The sequence below is a fragment of the Panthera uncia genome (genome assembly GCF_023721935.1).
Source record: "Panthera uncia isolate 11264 chromosome A1 unlocalized genomic scaffold, Puncia_PCG_1.0 HiC_scaffold_16, whole genome shotgun sequence".
In the NCBI taxonomy this organism is placed as follows: domain Eukaryota; kingdom Metazoa; phylum Chordata; class Mammalia; order Carnivora; family Felidae; genus Panthera; species Panthera uncia.
This window is the reverse complement of record NW_026057576.1, coordinates 25,355,016-25,375,434: the sequence shown is the minus strand read 5'-3', so window position 1 is coordinate 25,375,434 and position 20,419 is coordinate 25,355,016. Positions and strand designations below refer to the sequence as shown.

The 20,419-nt window shown below is 43.3% G+C and overlaps 1 long non-coding RNA gene across 2 annotated transcripts in view; it reads right to left on the bottom strand.

The window, feature by feature from the left end:
* Positions 1–11,551: 11,551 nt before the first annotated feature.
* Positions 11,552–20,419, bottom strand: part of LOC125934139 (uncharacterized) — a 32,497-nt gene continuing 23,629 nt past the window's right edge. Inside the window, exon 4 of one of the 2 annotated variants that reach the window (XR_007461239.1) lies at positions 11,552–12,189. This is a non-coding gene — a long non-coding RNA (uncharacterized LOC125934139). Of the gene's footprint in view, positions 12,190–16,455; positions 16,775–20,419 lie in introns of those variants that run through there. The other variant, XR_007461238.1, reaches the window with a different exon arrangement.

Genomic DNA, 20,419 nt, shown 5'->3' with positions numbered 1-20,419 from the left:
AGGGAAATGGCATCTTCTATCCTGGAGTTCTAACAGGAAATTGCTTTGAAAGAGTTGATTGGGCTCTCTTTCACATGACACCTGATTCATATCCTTGACAGATTTAATTTTCAATGAAGGGAGAGTTCATTAATGTTTCTCTGAAATTGCCCTGTGTGTTGAGAGCCAATTCTCCTAAACTTGGCTTGCTCATCCTTGTGCAGCATCTTAAAGAAAAGTGATCCTGCCACATTAAATGGCCTTCGACAACCAGAGCCAGGAAAGTTCTCTGACACATTTGGACTCTAACTGGGGTCAGTGCCCAGCATCCTGCAGGCACTCCTGGGGATCGCAAGAAATTTTCCATCTTCTCTCTTATTTGCATTACTCCCTGGGAAGGTTCAAATTAGGCAAACGTCAATATTTTGATGCAGTGACATGATAAATTTCCACAGTTAGGACTTGGCTATTCCATTTTTGAAATGTTAGACTGCAGGGGGTAAGACAAGCAAATAAAACAAACCAAACACCACAAAGAAAACTCAATTAAGAGCCTTGAGGAGACTTTCTACAGAACAATCTCTAACAGAAACAACCCTCAACCTCAACACACTCAATGCTGAATTTGTGGCTTTCACTCCAAAATCTGGCTCTCTTCCTGATTCTTATCTTGAGAATTGCATCGCTGTTGGACCCATTTGTACAAGCAAGAACCTGAGAAGACTTTCTTGATGTCTCCCTTGCTCCCAGGCACCATGTAGAATCCTTCACTAAGTTCTGTTGCTTTTTACCTCTCAAGTGTCTCTTGAATCTGACTCCTCTCCACCTCCACTGTCTCCACCATCATTGGTCATCTGAGGAATGCTGAATTGTTTGGCCTCCTCTGTTGACTCTGACCTTCCACAATCAATTCTCATGCCACAGCTAGAATAGTCTTTTCTAAACCTGAATCCAATGACAATATAAGCCTGCTTTAGCAATCTTGATTGCTTTCCCATTACTCTCTGAAGGCCAAGATCCATAACATGGCCTGCAACGTTCTCAGTGTTCTGGCTCTGTTCACCTCTCCAGCTTGATTTGGGGCTACTTTCCTTCATATACCGTGCTTCAGTCACTCGGGCCTCCTTCCACCTCCTCAAACTGACATGCTCCCTCCTTACTGGGGGATCTCTGCAGGTGCCACGATGCCTGCTGTGTCAGCTCTTTGCTTCAGACTTCCCTTTCTACTCACCTGATTAACACTTACACATCTTTTAGATCTGAAATCAAGGGTCACTTTTTTAGAAAAGATTTTTTGATTCCCTCGGTTCAAGTCATGTTCGTTGATACAGAATGTCTTCCTTTCCCGCAGAGAACTCAGCCAATGTGCAATTTTACATTCATTTGTGTGCCTGTTTGATTACTGTTTGTGTCCTGTACCCTAATGCAAGTTCAATATGGCAGGGATTTTTCTCACTATTGTATTTTTTGTTCTATCAGGTTCAGTGAGAAATGTGCTTAAATGTTTCTAACTTGTTGTGGGTTTGCTTATTTCTCCTTTAATTCTATCATTTTTTCTTTATATATTTCATTTATTTATTTATTTATTTATTTATTTATTTATTTATTTATTGTTAACAGGTTTTTTTTAATTGTCAAATTGGTTTCCATACAACACCCAGTGCTCATCCCAGCAGGTGCCCTCCTCAATGCCCATCACCCACCCTTCCCTCCCTCCCACCCCCCATCAACCCTCAGTTTATTCTCAGTTTTTAAGAGTCTCTTATGGTTTGGCTCCCTCCATCTCTTTTTTTTTTTTTTCCTTCCCCTCCCTCATGGTCTTCTGTTAAGTTTCTCAGGATCCACATAAGAGTGAAAACATATGGTATCTGTCTTTCTCTGTACGGCTTATTTCACTTAGCATCACACTCTCCAGTTCCATCCACCTTGCTACAAATGGCCATATTTCATTCTTTCTCATTGCCAAGTAGTATTCCATTGTGTATATAAACCACGATTTCTTTATCCATTCATCAGTTGATGGACATTTAGGCTCTTTCCATAATTTGGCTATTGTTGAAAGTGCTGCTATAAACATTGGGGCACAAGTGCCCTTATGTATCAGTAGTCCTCTATCCCTTGGGTAAATTCCTAGCAGTGCTATTGCTGGGTCATAGGGTAGATCTATTTTTAATTTTTTGAGGAACCTCCACACTGTTTTCCAGAGCGACTACACCAGTTTGCATTCCCACCAACAGTGCAAAAGGGTTCCCGTTTCTTCACATCCTCTCCAGCATCTATAGTCTCCTGATTTGTTCATTTTAGCCACTGTGACTGGCGTGAGGTGGTATCTCAGTGTGGTTTTGATTTGTATTTCCCTGATGAGGAGTGGCGTTGAGCATCTTTTCATGTGCCTGTTGGCCATCTGGATGTCTTCTTTAGAGAAGTGTCTATTCATGTTTTCTGCCCATTTCTTCACTGGATCATTTGTTTTTCAGGTGTGGAGTTTGGTGAGTTCTTTATAGATTTTGGATACTAGCCCTTTGTCTAATATGTCATTGCAAATATCTTTTCCCATTCCGTTGATTGCCTTTTAGTTTTGTTGATTGTTTCCTTTGCAGTGCAGAAGCTTTTTATCTTCATGAGGTCCCAATAGTTCATTTTTTCTTTTAATTCCCTTGCCGTTGGAGATGTGTCAAGTAAGAAATTGCTGCAGCTGAGGTCAGAGAGGTTTTTTTCCTGCTTTCTCCTCTAGGGTTTTGATGGTTTCCTGTCTCACATTCAGGTCCTTTATCCATTTTGAGTTTATTATTCTGAACCTATATTATTAAACACTACAAACTTAAGACTAGTCTATTATTCTAGAGGATTAATCCTTTTGTTAGTTTTCAATGGTCCCTTTCTGCCTTACAATTTACTTTGTTTGATACTAATATGCCAATGCCAGCTTCCTTTTGGTTAGGATTTGTAGGGTGTGTCTTTCCTTATTCCTTACTTTTATTATTTCTGGGTTTTTAAAATTTATTTAAGGTGCTTCTCTTATAAGTATTATATTATTGGGTCTTGTTATTTTTAATGCAGTCTGACAATATACATTTTAAAAATTGTTTATAATTGTTAATTATATTTAAACAAATATAATTGCTGGAATACTTGGGTTTAAATTTACCATCTTACTGTTTGTTTTTCCCCCCAATTTATCCCATTTATTCTATGTTCCTTTTTTCCCCCTCTTACCTTCTTTTGGGTTAATCAAGTAGGTTTTACTACTCCAGTTTTTCACATGTTGGCAGTTACAAAATCTTTTGGCATTCTTTCAGAGGCTACTTTAGAGATTCAATATGAATCTTAACTTTATTGAAGTATAATACATAACAGTATATTTTTATCAATTTCTGTACAGTGAAAGGACATGTATAAACACTTTGACTTTACTTACCTTCCTTCTGAATATTATGCTATCATCACCATTTATTTTAATTCGACATATATTTAAAACCCCATGTTATTAGTATTGTTTTCATATAGTCAATATTTATTTAGATTTGCCTACATATGTACCTTTTCCCTTTTCTTTCATATATGTATGTGTGTATATATATATATGTATGTGTGTGTGTGTATATATATATATTTGTCATTTAGCTTCATTTTTTTTCTGCTGAAGACCTTCTTTGTGTTTTTCCTTTAATGCGAGTATCGGTGATGAATTCTTCCAGAAAAATATAGTGTTCAAGACTCTGGATCCAGCTAAAAATTTGCAAGAAACAGAGAAGAAAGGGACTTGTTGAACTGTACCACAACGTTAACAAAATCTAGACTTTGGGAAATTCTATGGGTCAAACAGGCCAGGATCTTCAAGATAGAGTCTAGGAGAAGAAAAACAGAAGGAGCTCCAGGAGATAAAAGAGACTTCCAGAACATGTCAATTTTTTTTTCTTTTTTTTAAGTGGGCAAGACTGCACTATAGTGTCTAGGGATGCATATGTGGATAATCAAAGTATAAATACAAGGAAGAGATTACAATAAAAGTATTAAAGGGTAAGGACTGCTCTTAGGGAAAGCAGTGCATTGTGATTAGGATAGCACACAAGGAGAGGTTTCTGAGTGGCCAGTCAAGTTCTATTTCTTTACAGTGATTACAAAGCTGTTAGGCTTAAAATCACGTATTAAACAATATACTTGATTTGGGTGGTTTCTGTATCTGTGTTTTATTTCATAATAAAAAGATAAAAGTAAAAATAAATTAAAAGTTAGTAAATCTTATATTCGATATTGAAAGGCAATTTTTATTTGTACTTTGTTTCTCTTGAAGGACAATTTTTATAATCCTAGTTTAGAAGGAGTATTTTGCACCTTAGAACAGTATACCAATGTCTTTGGCTTCCATAATTTTTCTTAAGAATTCAGCATTAAGTCTTGTTCTTTTTTTTTTTTTTTTTTTTAACGTTTATTTATTTTTGAGACAGAGAGAGACAGCATGAACAGGGGAGGGGCAGAGACAAAGAGGGAGACACAGAATCTGAAACAGGCTCCAGACTCTGAGCGATCAGCACAGAGCCCGATGGGGGGAGGGCTCGAACTCACGGACCGCGAGATCATGACCTGAGCCGAAGTCGGACGCTTAACCAACAGGCACCCCAAGTCTTGTTCTTTTTGAAGACCACGTGTCTTTCTTCCTCTAACTGCTTTTAACATTATCTTCGTCTTAGGTTTGCAATAGCTTCATTGTGGTGTGCCTTACCGTAGTTTACCTGTGTCTGTCTATCATGGAATTCATAGGGTTTCTTGTGTATGTGGCATAATGCCTCCCTTCAGTTTTGGAAAAATCTCTTCAAATATTGCTACTACCCATTCTTTTTCTCCTCTTTCTGGCACTACCATTCTACATTTATATATAATAATTTACAATATCCCATATATCTCTTTCCTTCTTTTGCTCTATTTTTTGCATCCCTTCTTTTTGTGGTTCAGTATGGATATTATCTACTGACCTACAGTCTGGTTCTTCATTTCTCTCTTCAGCTATGTTCAGTGTGCTCCTAGTTCACTTATTAAATTTCAATTTTATTTATTCTCTTTTTTCAGTTCTAGAATTTCCTTCTTATTTTTAAATTTGATTCCTTTAACTTTTAATTTAATCCCTTCTTGTTTTTTATTTATTTTTGAGAGAGAGAAGGAGAGAAAGAGAGACAGAGAGAGAGCGAGAGAGCGCACACAAGTGGGGGAGGGGAAGAGAGAAAGGAAGACACAATCTGAAGTAGGCTTCAGGCTCTGAGCTGTCAGCACAGAACCTGACATGGGGCTCGAACTCGTGAACCATGAGACCATGACCTGAGCCAAAGTCAGATGCTTAACCAACTGAGCTGCCCAGGCACCACCCCCCCCTTCTTATTCTTTTTTAGATTCACATATAGATTTATAGTAACCTGTTGAAATTCTCCATCTTGCTGTCAATTCTCTTTAATAAATTTCACATAGTATTTAAAATGTGTGTCTGATAACTTCCGTGTCCATATAATATCTGAATACTCTAGAAGTCTGTTTCTACCATCTTTTAATGGTTTTTTTTTTTTTTTGGTCATTATATTGTCCCATTTTTTTTATTCCAAATATTGGACATTATGGTATGAAAAATTATAGGGGTGGCTTGAGGTTCTGGATAAAGTTATCTTTCTTCATAGGGGATAATCTCTCGGTGATTAAGCTACACAAATCACCTTAATTCAACCTCAGCTGAAGCTGCTTTTTTTTGGTGAGAGCTGGTCTGTGTCTACTTTGCCTTTACTCCCAAGACTGTTGCCTTTTACATCTCCCAACTGAAAGCTGGGTGTTTCTCAGTTCCCCTCCTCCTTAGCCGGCCATGAACTCCAATTTTGTCCCATGAGATTGCTGAAAATTCTCCATAGCCACTTAGGATCTTGCCGAAGCTTCCAGGAGAAAGTAGAGCTGCATGTTAATCTGACCTCTTCCCATTTACCTTTGTTCTAGTATCTTCCCTACTAACTAACACCCTTGAAGCCTTGGCAACCCTTGTGTTCCTTCAAACACATTTCTTCTTTTATTTATTTTTTTAATCCAAGTCTTCCCAATTATTCCTTGTGAAAGGTTTTAGTCTGATAGAAACTAATCTGTCACAGTTGCAAAGAAAGTTCTGTCTTGAAATGACTGCTATTTACTGACCATGGGCTTGGAGGCCCTGCTATTTTCTCAGGGGCTCAGAGTTTTTTCTTTGTAGAACACCTCCCATTTTGTAACTAAGTATCTTTATGTTTCCTTGTTTAACATTCCCCCCCCCCCCCAGTCGTGAGCCAGGAGGCATCACATCTGTTTTGTCCAACTTGGTATCTAGCTCATAATCAGCAACTCAAAAACTATTTTTAATGAATGTGTGCAGACTTTGGGGCTAAGGATTTTATATGCGTGGTCATTTAATCCTCATCATAAGCAAGGGAGGCAGGTATTGTTATCCCCATTTTAGAGAAGAGGTAAAGGAAAATTAGACAAGCAAGCCACTTCCCAATGTTACTATATATTGGCTGTTCTGTAAAGCCTCTCTTCTCCGGCACTTAGATCATTATGTTTTTTGCAACCTGTCCATGCAGCCAGCTTTTTATTTTTTAATATGCAGGCCGTTAAAGCATCCTTCAATTCCTTCTCTTCTTTTCCTTTTCCTCCTTCTCCATATTCCGTATGTTGCTTTTTGAGACAGTAGATGCTCATAAACATTTCATTAGCAAGTGACCTGGGGGGGGGGGGGATGGTGGCATTCACCACAGCTGGGCAGGGTGTCTGTGCTCCAGTATACCAAGAGATGTCACATACTCCCCTCCCCTCATGCCTCAGGGGACGGTGTTGGGACCTGCTCTCATTCATTTAAAATAATTTTTTCAAGTTGTTTCATTTTACTTTTTTTTTACAGTAGACTTTATTTAAGAGTAGTTTTAGGTCCACGCAAAACTGAACAGAAAACACAGAGTTCTTAGTACCCCTCCCTCTCTCACACACACACACACACACACACACACACACACACGCTCACACAGAGTGGTACATTTGTTATCTTTGATGAACCCATATTGGCTCATTCATTTTTATCCCGCTGTCTGAAACCATCTGGGACTGTGTGTTTGCTCAATTTCAGCCATCTTGTGTTAGGAGCCCTCTTTTGACCTGCAGTGAAAATTTAAAAACCTCTGCTTCTTTGTCAGCATTTATTCTGTTCTTACCATGCTGCAGTGAAGTTCACTTACCCCTGAACTTTGGCCCTTCTGGCACAATTTCAGTGTTTGCATGCTCAAAACCAGGCAATTAACTTGAATACTTCATTCTTTTTTCAGCGTTTTTTTTTTTTTTTTTTGGGTTTTTTTTTTTTTGGGACAGAGAGAGACAGAGCATGAACGGGGGAGGGGCAGAGAGAGAGGGAGACACAGAATCGGAAACAGGCTCCAGGCTCCGAGCCGTCAGCCCAGAGCCCGACGCGGGGCTCGAACTCACGGACCGCGAGATCGTGACCTGGCTGAAGTCGGACGCTTAACCGACTGCGCCACCCAGGCGCCCCTGAATACTTCATTCTTAAGGGAGATTGGGTACAATCTCTAGAAGCCGTGAATGATCACACTGTCACGTTGACTCTGAAATCTTTGTGATGCCGTTCACACTCACAGTGTTCTTGCATCCTGCCCACCAGACCAGGCTCTGGCTCAGATCCTACCACATCTGTGAAGCCTGGCCTAACAAGCTCCATGCCACAAATTTTTTTTTTCTCTCTTTGGTTCCATATCCAGCATCAAACTGTCTTTGAGAAAGTCATTAAGTCCCTCTCAACTTCAGTTCACTCATTGGAAAGTGTGGCACAAAACACTTCCAGACAAATTTGTAGGTAAATTTGGATGTATCTAAATGTGCCCATGTGCAACACACAGTAGCTATGCTGTAAACACCAGGACTCCTGCTCTCCTTACCTGCCCACTTGTGTCTGGGGGGGTAGGTGCACAGTGTGAGAGACAAGACTATGAGACCATGTAAAAATGTGCCTGGACACAGGGTGCAGCAGACAGCAATACCTCTGAGACATCAAGTCCTTTCTGGGTTTGCGAAGAAAGCGGACTATGAAGGAGCTGAAGGGAAAGGAAGAGTGGGGGACAAGGGGCACCCATATTGGGCAAAGGGAAGCAGAGTGCAAAGTGATAACCCCATGCATATCTCGGGGCGGGGACTGTGCTTTCAGCTCAGGAGTCAGAGGACATGGGTAGGATTTGCCCCCATCGAGGAGAGGAAGGATTTCTGAACAGGGGGGATATAGAAGGATCCATAACTCGAGGCACAAAATGAAGCAATTGCAGGGCTATCATGGGATAAGAAGTAGACCCATTTGATAGCAGTGGGGGCCCCGGAAGGTCAGGAGGGCCCAGATAGTAAAGCACCTCGAATGTCTGGGTGAGAAGGATGGAATTTATCCTGCAATCCCTGAAAAGCTATTGGGAAACTCGGAGCTGACATGTCACGTGATGCCTGAGATACTGGCGGGAGCAACACAGACTGCGAGGGAAACAGCCTGGAGGCTGGGAAACCAGCATGAAGCTCTTGCTAAGGTCCTGTACGAGCTGATACGGCCTCACCGCAAAGACGACGGTGGGAACGGAAAGGAAAGGATTTCTGTCCAAGCACTGCCTTGTAAAAGATTTCTGTGGCCTCCACTTCTTCTGGATTTTTTTTCCCCCCATCTCCATTGTATGAGAGAGTACAGGTGTTTAAATAGGATTTTCATTGGATGAGCACTAAAAAAATCTATTTAAAATAGAAGACAATAAAATGGACCTGGTTCTGGGAGCTTTTTTGCAAAACATTGTAAGGGAGTGAATTAGAAATCCTCCTCTGCCACCACCATCCAGGAGAGATCCCTAAGATAATTATAAATGAGGTAACATCAGAGGGTAAAATATAAATCAGGTTCCATTCAGAGGGTAAAGAGCATAACAGTGACAACTCTTGTGATTTCTCTTCAAAGGTAGACAGGCTCAGCACAGGCAGAAAGAAACAAACCCTTGTTAACGAGAGGGCGCGCGTTGTTCCAAAACGGGCCAAGCGAAGGTCATGGCGGTGGGGAAATTAAGTGACCTGGTGAGAGCATCGGCTATGGCTCTGTCAGGCAAGGAGGAGACAGAAATGTTGCTGGGAGGCCCACAGGCTTCACCCCTGCTCCTGGAACCACAGCTCGCCCCTCCTTCCCTGCACTCGGTGCACAGGGACCCAACAAAGGCGTGTCAAGAAGCACCCCACCGAGGAGTCTGGGGAGGAGCACGTTGGGGTGTATCAGGAGGCAGAAAATGATCAAACTGGAATCATCACTTTTGGGAAAAGACCAACATTTCTGAGGGGAGGGGTTGGGTTATTAACGACTTGGGGGGCTCTCTGGTGAGTAGGCTGGAAGGAAGAGGGTCACACCAGGCATGTGTTGAGATCCCCTCTGTGCCAAGCCCCAGGCCCCTCCCGCTGTCATCCCACCTAATTCTCACCACCACAGGGGATGTGGGGATGCCCTCAAGCCCTGTGTTATGTACGAAAACCGTGAAGCTCAGTGACCTGCAGTAGACCATCCGGGAGCCTATGTGGCAGGGCCGGGTACACGTCCCTCCATGGATCTTTTTGTCTGCCCTGTTATGACATTTAATATTATGACACATGATAGAGGGACAGTGACTCCTCTATGCAGTCTCTGTACTTTGGGTATCGTCAGCCTCATTTGAGTCGTGTTTTTTGGTCCAAAGCAGAACACTCCTCCCCTTTCGCAGCTGCCTCTACCCAGCCCAGGACTTCTTGGGAGAAGCTCTTTGGTGTGGCCGGCAGGCCTTCAGAATTGCATGTGTCTGTTGAGAAAAAACCTGAGTGAGGAATTCAGTGGCGCTTTAGACTCCGTCCTTCGACCTGAACATAGAGAAGGGAGTCCAAAACTCTGCAACCTAGAGAGGGAAGAGCTCTGCTCCTGCAGCTAAGTCAACTGTGACTTTCCAACAAGGGAATGTCCTTTATTGAAGCGAGGGACAGAATCTCTGCTCCCCTGGTGAAACTGCCCGCTTCACTTAGAAAACCATCTCTCCCTTTCTGACATGCAGTAAGTCTCCAGAGAGGGATTGCTCCGCCCCGGACCCTGGCCCCCTCTTCTGACTGGGCCCAGGGCCTCTCCCCGTGTCCCAGCCACTCCACTGCTTCCCCCTGCCATTATGTTGCTGTCTATGTGACTTCACCCCTGCTGAAACCGTGAGCTGCTTAAGGTCAGGGATGCGTCTTCCTCCCCTCAAATTCCCCGTGTAACAAACCCTTAATAACTGTTGAGTAAACACATGAATGAAGCTGGCTAGCCCAAGCCTTTGTGCAGAGTATGAAAGTAGAGTTCCGACCTGAAGAACACAGAGGCGCAGACACTGCCCACCTCAGATTCCAGAAACTTCTTCCCTCCTTCTTTTATCCCTCAGAGTGTGATCCTTTCTCGGCCACTCCCAGCAACGATATCAGAAATAGCTTGGGAGAGCCACCTTGATCTAGGGAGTAGGTGGGTACAGAGGAGCTGAGCTCCTTGCTTTGTGTCCAGGCTTCATTCTAGGAGGCTGTGAGCGGAGAGCCTAGTCCAGGTCTCCCAGCAGGGAGGAAGAAAGGTGCGGCTTCACACTCACACTCGATTATATTTGTTTCAGGCAGTTATGGCTAAGGGTGCTCACGGCTGGGAGACAAGAGCCAGAGGATGCCTCCTTTCCATGCAGTAGCGTGCGTATCCGCGTGACCTACGTGAGTGAATAGCAGGTTTCAGAAGTACGACGTAGAGGTGGCTGGGGAAGCTGGCACGGCCCTGAGCAGACACGGCACAGGATGGGAAGGCAGAGGCTGAGGAAGGAAGGTCATCTCCCTGCAGCACTATGACAAGGTGAAGGGTAAATGAGTGCATGGGGCTGCCCGGCCCAGCCCGGCCATGCCCTGTTCAACTTTCTGCCAAGTGTCTCCTCTGTGCCATCCCCTGGGGCTTGGAGGGAGGCCAGGGCTGCTGCAGCCAGGAAGGTGGGTCGTTTGCCCACTCGGCTCCTCTCCTTTACTGATCTGCACGCTATGGTGCGGCATGGCTGGCCCAGGGTGGGGTGGATCCTCCCAGAGGTCCTAGGTACCCACGGGGAGCCCGTGGCTGCCCTTTCTCCTCTGTGTGCCCTCCCTGCTCACTCTTCACCCAAGGATTCCCTAAACCGTGTGCGAAGCAATACTTCAGAGGGAGGGTTCGTGGCCAGACAGACTCAAGGTTGAAGTTCCTCCTCTTGCACTTGGGCAAATTACTTGTTCTTTCTGGGCTCTATTTTTTTTTTTTTTCCTCATCTCTAAAATAAAGCTGCAAATCCCTGCATTGCAGGTTGCCATGATGATTAAAGCTGTGGTTCTCAACCCTGGCTACACACCAGAATTCCCCCCGGGGGCCTTAAAATGCCCATGCCTGGGCTCCACCCAGATCAATTAAATCAGAGCCCTTGGAGGGTGGGCCCAGGGGTTAGTATTTCAAAGGTCCCCAGGTGATTCATAGGTGCACCAGGCTGTGATGGCAGAGTAGAGGTAATGTATATCACCTGAAAGACATAATGCCCCCAGATATAATATGCCATTAATAAATGAGACCAATATCACTATTATTACGTGTTTATTATTGCTGCCCTTAATCCTCTGCCAAGAAAGAAAATGCGGTCGTGGGAAAGTGTGGTTATAAATCCAAGTGTAAGTAGCAGAGCACATGTAAGTGATGACCGCTAGCCTCCAGGCTGCTCAGCGCAGCGGAGAGAGTGACCAGCCGGTCAGCTGTGAAGACCCCGGTCCCTTAAAATGTGTGCATGTGCTCACTCAGCTCTCCGTGACGTGGCCCTCCATCCATCTTGGGTCTGTGCCAGTGTAAACATTTCCGGTTGAAACCCAGGGCCCTGATTTCCAGGTCCGACGGTCTCCCGGGAGGTGGCTGTCAACCTTTGCATCCCACGTTACCTCCGTTCCGCAGTAAACAGATGAGTCATAGTTGGTCTCAGCAGGTCAACCGACAAGCAGTCCTGGGTTATCCTGTCTGGTGGCTTAGGCTTTTGAGACAATGCCCTTGGTGCCTATGAGGGAGTCATAAAGTTGGGCTTGACACTCTTTAAAGTTATCTTCGTTTGCTGATTGTTTGGCTAGAGGGACTGGTGTTGAGTTCTCTCTGGCTTCTCTGGGGCCCTGCGATGGTAAGCATGATGATAAGCATAATTGGGGTGGAAGGAGGGCAAACAGCCCTTCGTTAGCTGAAGCAATGGGCCAAGCAGATTATCAGATAATTGGCATGGGCAACCCCCTAGCTCCACTTTGGATATCAGTTCCCTTCTTTTTTCTAATCTAAATATGTTCTGGGTATTGTTTGCAGAGGGCAGCCTAAAAGTTAAGGTTTCTACATATCCCATCCCTATCTGGGCAGTGTCGGGGAGTGGGTAGTAGCTTTAGTTTGAAGCCAAATATATAAATTCGTCTCCAATCTATCCATTACTTTGCTTCCAAACTGCCCAAGTCTGGGCCAGAATCATCAAAGATGAGGCATTTATGCCTCCTACCGGGATCCCCACATTCCCTCTTGCCTCACCAAACAGCCAGAATGATGCTTCCTAATCTCAGATCAGACCATTTCACTTCCCTACTTGAAACCTGTCAGTGATTTCCCCATCATTCTCTGGATCAAGCCTCACCTTCTGAGGTTCCTCCAAGCCTACACCAGAATCTGGCCACCGTCCACCTTGCCATCTCCTGTAGCTACAGGCAGGAGGAGACAGCTCCTCTCAGCTCCAGCCTCCTTTTCCTTCCAGATCTTGGAACTTGATGCTCCCACTCACCTGGAGCGCCTTCTCAGGTGTAGTTAACCCTTGAATCCTTCAGTTTTCGGTGTGAACTTCACTGCATTAGGGAAGCTTTCTCTTTCTCCTTCCAGGACATGACACCCTCACACTCTGAGTTTCTGATGCTAACACTTCTCAGGCTTTGTCGTCGCCGCCTGTCTAACCATAATTTAAGTTCCATGAAGGAGGGACTATGTCCCACCTATGTTCCATCTCTCTCTATGCATAGCACCTGGTGGGTAGATGTATTTATTTATTTTTTTAATGTTTATTTTTGAGAGACAGAGAGACAGAGCATGAGCGGGAGAGGAACAGAGAGAGAGGGAGACACAGAATCCGAAGCAGTCTCCAGGATCGAGCTGTCAGCACAGAGCCCGATGTGGGCTTGAACTCATGAACCATGAGATCATGACCTGAGCTGTAGTCGATCGCTCAACCAATTGAGCGATCCGGGCACCCCTGGTATATGTATTTAGAATGATCCCTGTAAGTACTTGCCAAAGGTAGATATTTGTGATCCTTTCAACACGTCGACTGTCGAAATTACTCAGAGACATGTTATCTTTTCACACAGCAATCAAAGGGTCAATAGCAACCTATTATGTCTAAGGGACAATGTAAGATATTTTTTAACAACTTTATTGAAATATAATTAATATACAAAAAGCAAAACCAAACCACAATGATATATATCACCTTATACTAGTTTGCATGGCTACTATAAAAAAAAATAAACAAACAAGTTTTGGCAAGGATGTGGAGAAAATGGGACCGTTGGTGGGAATGTAAAATGGCGCAGCCACTACGGAAAACAGTATGGACATTTCTCAAAACATCAAAAGCAGAACCACCATACGATCCATCAATCCCACTCTGGGTATATATCCTATTAGATGGTTTAGTTATGAGAAATACAATTTTATTAGTATGTGTTTGGTTTTTTTTTCAAAAAATTTATTCACCAGACTGTAAGTGAAGCCATCGTTAACTACTTGAAAACCTGGGCGTTATAGCTGACAATCATTTAGTGCCTACAGTGTTCCAGGCACAAAAAACCGTAAGAGGTAGATGCTGTTATGCCTCAATTTTCTGAACGAGAAAACCGAGAATGAAGCAATTTGCCCAGTGCCGTGGAGACCACATCTGAAACCCGAAGCTGCTCCTCCAGGGCGGGCACCCATCACACTGTCTCCCTGTGGAACTGCCTACCACCTTCCCAAGTTTAGGGTCTCATACATTTGTAGGAAAAAAATCATGGGCTGAGGATGTGTAATAGATTTCATTCCCCTTCCAAGAGTTGGAGCCACTGCTAAGGCCTCAGAACATAAAAGGGTGGGGCTTGATTTCTTATCTGCTTGAATTATTTCTGAAGAGTTTGCTGTATTATCAGTGACTAAATAATAGTGGCCATGAGGAGATAGAAGGGTGTTTCATTACAGAAGGTGTGTGATCTTTCATTTCCTTTAAAGGACCCAGAGCTCTGCGGCTCCCCACCTGTTTCGTGACCCAGAATTGGGCTGATCTGCAAGTGCTCTGTGACTGGGGGGTTGACAGAGCTACAAGCGCCCTCGGCAGGATCCGAGGGGGCCCACAGCGTCAGCTGTTTCCACGCTAGCCTCCTGGTCTGGAGAATTCACACACTGCTCTGCCTCTCCAGTTTGAGTCAAGAGCCCAGTGGGAATGTTTTTATAGTCCTTTCCACTTTAATTACATTTCCTGCAAGGGGCATCTGCTGGGCGTTTTCTGGTTGTGCTGGTGCCTCTCGTATGGTTAATGCCGATCCGCCACCACTGGGCAGTTAGTCGCCAATTCGTTGTTGAAGGCGATTAGGTGCTCCGGCGGCTCAGCTGCCAACAATGTTGCAATTATTACTGTTTATTGGCTGGATGTTCCTCTTCCCCATGCTTTGTAGGTCCTGTGCTCCTGAGTTACTGGAGTCATATTGACTTCCACTAATAAAATCGCCTGCTCTATCAAATCTGATGACAATTTCTGCCGTGATTAACACTTTCCCAGTGTCTTAAATCTGAGAAATATTCTACAAGGGGCTAACAAAATGCCATATATATACGTATGTATATACACGTATATATATGTATGTATACGTGTATATATACGTATGTATATATATGTATGTATATATATGTATATATATACACGTATGTATATATATAGTGTATATATATACACGTATGTATATATATAGTGTATATATATACACTATATATATATACACCTATATATATGTATGTATACGTGTATATATATGTATGTGTATATATATATATATATGTGTATATATATGTATCTCCTCTTGATAATAGCACACTTTTACAAAGTGTCAGACATCTTATATGCACTTTCTCATTTATTCTTCTCAACATCCTTATGCATACTTACTGTTATTACGCTCATTGTATAGGTAGGAACACTGAACACACAGGGTTTGCTTGTCGGTTGGTTGGTTACTTTTTTAAACTGTTTTTTTAATTCCAGTCTTTTAAAACATTGTTTTAATGTTTATTCATTTTTGAGAGAGACAGAGACAGACACAGAGTGCAAATAGGGGAGGGGCAGAGAGACAGGGAAACACCGAATCCTAAGCAGGCTCCAGGCTCTGAGCTGTCAGCCCAGAGCCCAGCGCGAGGCTGGAACCCATGAACCATGAGATCATGACCTGAGCCAAAGTCCAAACGCTTAACAGACTGAGCCACCCAGGCGCCCCACTGTTCGTTTTTAAGTAACAGTTAAATGTCACATAACCAGTAGGTAGCAGAACTGGAATACATCGAGCAACCTGAAGAGCCAACACATTCGACCACTGTGCCATGCTATTCTGTCTTACTTCTCCTAGACTGTTTTTAACGTCAGTTGTTTTATCCATTATAGTTGTAGCCATGAATACTTGATTGCTTGTTTATTAAAAATATGGTCCTGGGGCTCAGTCGGTTAAGCATCCGGCTTCGGCTCGAGTCATGATCTCACAGTATGTGAGTTTGAACCCCGTGTCGGGATCTGTGCTGACAGCTCGGAGACTGGAACCTACTTTGGATTCTGTGTCTCCCTCTCTCTCTGCCCCTCCCCTGCTTCCTCTCTCCTCTCTCTCTCTCAAAAATAAATAAACATTAAAAACATTTTAAAAATATGATCCTGAGAAATCAGGATATATTTTTCAGCATCATTCAATTTCCGTTCCACACATTCTTCCCTCACCCCCAGCACACACACACATAGGTCCGCATATACCCTCAAAAGTCTTCCAAGGTGATCTAGAAACTCTTACTTGTAAGCCTCTTAGGAAGTTACGGTGACTTTTTGAAAAGGGAGAAGTTGCTCTGATAAAATATGGAATCCCAGGGAAGGTATACACAGGGTCTAGAGAGCTGAACAGGTAGTGTTTGTCCCTTCAAATAGGTGAAAATAATGTCTGAAGCCTCTTAGGATTATTTCTTTTCCCCATGGAAACCACATGACATATTGGGTTGGATAAACATATTCTCTGCATCTCTTGGAGAAGAAGCAGTGTGGTGTTTCCCTTCTGTGACAATAACCAGGCAATTGTATGTAATATGACAAGCAGGGGACCTGGGCCAAGCCTCAGTCTCGCCCCTCACTAGTCTTGCAGCCTTGGGCACATAACGACCTGCTACAGCCTTGGTTTTTATTTTTTTAGCATGAGCCTGGCCGTACCTGTTCTCCCTCTAGACTCTTCAAAGTATCAGATAAATCAACCTGGGAAAGCTGCTAGGCATGATGGCTGCCACACACGAGGCCCTCAGGAAACGTGAACTTGTACCCCAGCGTGTTCCTGACGCTCACTCCATACACCGGGAAGTGTCCAAACACTCTTCCAGTAAGATGCGTTGTTAAAGGGAACACATCGCCAGGTCTCAGATCCCCAAACTTCCAGAGGTATAGCGGAAGTGAAGTTCCAGGCACTCCACATGGAACAGCCAAAAAACGAAATGGAAAAATAAATGATTTGAAGACGTCCAGGAAAACAAAAAAAGCATTCTCTAAGAATCATTCTCTTATTTCTGGATTTCTTTCTTTCTTCCTGGATTGGGGATGGGGGGGGTGGATAGGTTATTCTTTTTTCTTTTTTTTAAGTTAATTTAATGTTTTTACAGTTGGACTGCATAGGGTTAGAGGAGTGAGGATAATAGAGGTCAACGATCATTTGATAACTGGACAAAAGTGTAAATCATCGTAACTATTACAGAATAAAATCCACCCTCCCAGGGACAGCGACTATTATGTGGACAGAACCCAGGGAAAACACTTTAACAGCACTGTTTGCCGAATAGAATTCCTGTAACTAAATCAAAAACATTATTTTCATGGGCCGTCTACCAGGACATAGAAATAATTTTGTTATGACAGGCTCAACTTCCTAGAGATGATTTTGTGAGAAGATTTGTGAATGATCATTTTGTCTTTTAAAGATCAATGTTGATGAATACAGTGAGGAGTCAACCATACTCTTCGAGGCCTATGTGAGACTCAGACTCAACACCTACATGATCTGTGTCTTTCTCCCCCCCAGAAAGGGGAACCTCTCCTATGTGTCTGTGATATTGTAATGAAGCAAAATTTCACTTTCTGGGCCACTGCGTACTGGGTAGTATCGTCGAAGGAGCAGACTCCCTGACGTTTGGTCTTCCAGCCCTCTGCCATCTTCCTCCTCCTGGAGGCATTGAGACTCCTTCACTGCACCCATCTACAGAACCTCTGCTCCCAATATTCTGGACTTCCAAAGAAGTAATTCTTATTGTCAGTGGCTCGCAGTTCACTAGAAGAAGGTGAAAGATAATTTGGTAGCCCTGTGACTATTTAGCTTCTTGAGAAGCACTTATATTTATGAAATAAAGCAAGACTGGAGGAGGTGCTCTGTGACAGTGAAAGGGGTCCAGGATCAATGATTTTAATTAGCGGGAGCAATGCTGACGGCTAACTACAGACAGTCACTCCAGGCCCCTATAATTTCCCCGCGTAGATGTCATGGTCGATACTAAATTGTGGGTCAGGTGTCATTTTACCTTCAGGAAAAAGAAAAGAAAAGAGCATCTAAGATATCTCTGCTAGCATTCATTCATTCATTCGTTCATTCGTTCATGAAATATTAATTGAGTGTGTATCGGAGGGTAAAGGCCTGTGCCGGTTGCTATGGTGATCAGACCCAGGGTCAGGGTCAGGCAAGGGAGGCAGTGGCCAGAAGCACAACATTTAAGGGGATGCCAAAAACGTAGGAATCAAGACAAATAACACCTTAATGCAATATATTTTAAAAACTCAAAATGAATGCAAAAATCTATGATGAACAAAATATCAAAATTTCCAATAACCACCGAATCAATGAACAGTGCTTGGCCATAGCAGACCCTCCGGCAAAAGAAAAAAATCTGAAAGGAAAAGGGCAAATAAAAGGAAAAATACTGATCCTGTCTTTCTTGAAAATGTTGATATTTTGTTAATGGAAAAATCATGGATTTTTTTCACTAATTCTTTTTTTTTTTTTTTAATGTCACATTAACAACATGATTTACTTTCACTGGGGTTTGGCTCCTTCCCCTAAATTTGACATCTGACACAAGTCCCTTGTCTTACACAGTCCCAGCCCTGGTGGGGAGATGAAGATCTTTGATCACTTTAAGAAGTGATAAATGCAAGAAGAAAGGTTACGGAGAAATGTCATAGGAGATGAGGAAGAACTTATTTCCACAGTAGGGGGATGGGGTCAGCGAGGGCTTTAGACAAGGCTGTGTTGAAACAAGACCTTACCATGCTCTGACATGGTAAAGCATTAATAGAAAGAAGATCCCAGAAACCCATTCACACTTTAAAGTAAAGAAGGAAGCATTACTAGGTCAGAATCAGAGAAGGGAATCCACAGGCTATAAATGGAGAAAGTGTGCCAGGGATAGATGAAAAGTGTGTGTTTATACAGTGCAGAGCATGTCTGGGAGTCCTTCCTGTGGCCAAGGGGCCTTGTGGGGATGGATTCATTTTACGACACCTTTATATAAACAAGACCCTGTTTTCTAGCTCCGTGGATGAAGACAGAAGCCAGTGTGTGGAAACAAGTGAATAAATCGTGCCTGTGAATGGTGAAGGAGATGCCTTGCACCTCAAAGGTGTGTTCATTCACCAAGTGAATTCTTGCCTCAAGGGCTGGTTTCAGACACAGCAAGAGGCTTCTGTTGTCAAGATTGTGGTGAGGGGCCACACCAACGACAAAATTCCTGACGTGAAAAATCAAACTTTTATAAGCCACAGTTACACACACACAGAGAAGAAAGCATGAATTCAGAATCTTCTAAAAATTCATATCCAACATGGAATCAGGGCTCTTGGCTAGGGGGTTTGATTTCAAATTCTGCAATTCATCCAGAGTCCACTATCCTTTGTTTACTACTAACCGCCTTCATTTGATCAGGTTCAGAAACAGAGATTTCAGGACATTGTTTTGACCCAGTTCTCTGAATGAGCTGAGTCACCTGTGAATCTATACCAACCCAGCCCGGAAGGGGCAGACTGCTGGCAGAGAGCAGGTGCAGTATGCACTCAGTCTGCAGAGCGAAAGGGAGGGTGGAAAATAGTTAGTAGAGATCACCTGATGCACAAAAAGTCATCTAACCTGGACTGTTTTAGGGCAAACAGTGGTATGGTTACTATAAGCAGTTGAAGTAATAAATGAATAACACAAACCTACGGATTGTAGTTTTCTAAAGTTAGTTCACTGTCATGTCATATTTAATTGGGAGGGGGAGAATGAAGCCACCTGAAAATGATATCTGTGGCATTTGATGCCCCCCCAAAGATGTTCACATTCCTTTTCCAGGAGGGGCCATAGCTTTTGCCTTCACCTGGATAGATTTAACACCCATATCATGAAAGCTTTTACCTCACCCAGAGGCTCTACATTCTCAGAAAACCAAACGATCAAGTGACCAGACCAGAAAAACAATCTATTCTAAGAATGAAATAGTTGTGGCCTAAAGGTTATTTATTTTACTTTCAACAATGATAAGAAACAGGTTTTCAAAGATTCCAAGGACATGAGCATTGAAAGAATGTGGACATCACCTAGTCCATGGCTTTTCCCTAACCCCAATGGAAGCCAGCTTAAAAAGAAAGAAAAATCTGTGAAGAAAAAAAATCCTCGAGGAAAGAGAAGTCTAGAAAGTTTAGATGATTTGCTCAAAGTCACACCTACATAACGGACGGGTTTGGAATATAGCTCCTGACTCCAGCCTCCTGGTTTTTCCTGCTGTGCCTACAGGATTTGGTGACACCAAATCCAAATGGAGATATTTCCCATTATAGTGTGTGTGTGCCCACATGTTCATGGTCTTGCCCTATTTGACTAAGTACGGCCAGTGCTTCCCAACTTTTTTCATAACAGGATGCACACGCAGTGTCCATGAAGCACACTGGGTTAACACCCAGAGGCCTAGGGGCTTGGGTGTTTTGAGCCCGGCCCAGATACTCTGAGGGGTGAGAGGAATCCCTCTCTCCATACATCACTGTGGGGACACAGGTTGGGAAACTCTAGGCTCTTCAGCCCAGCTCACTAGTCCTCC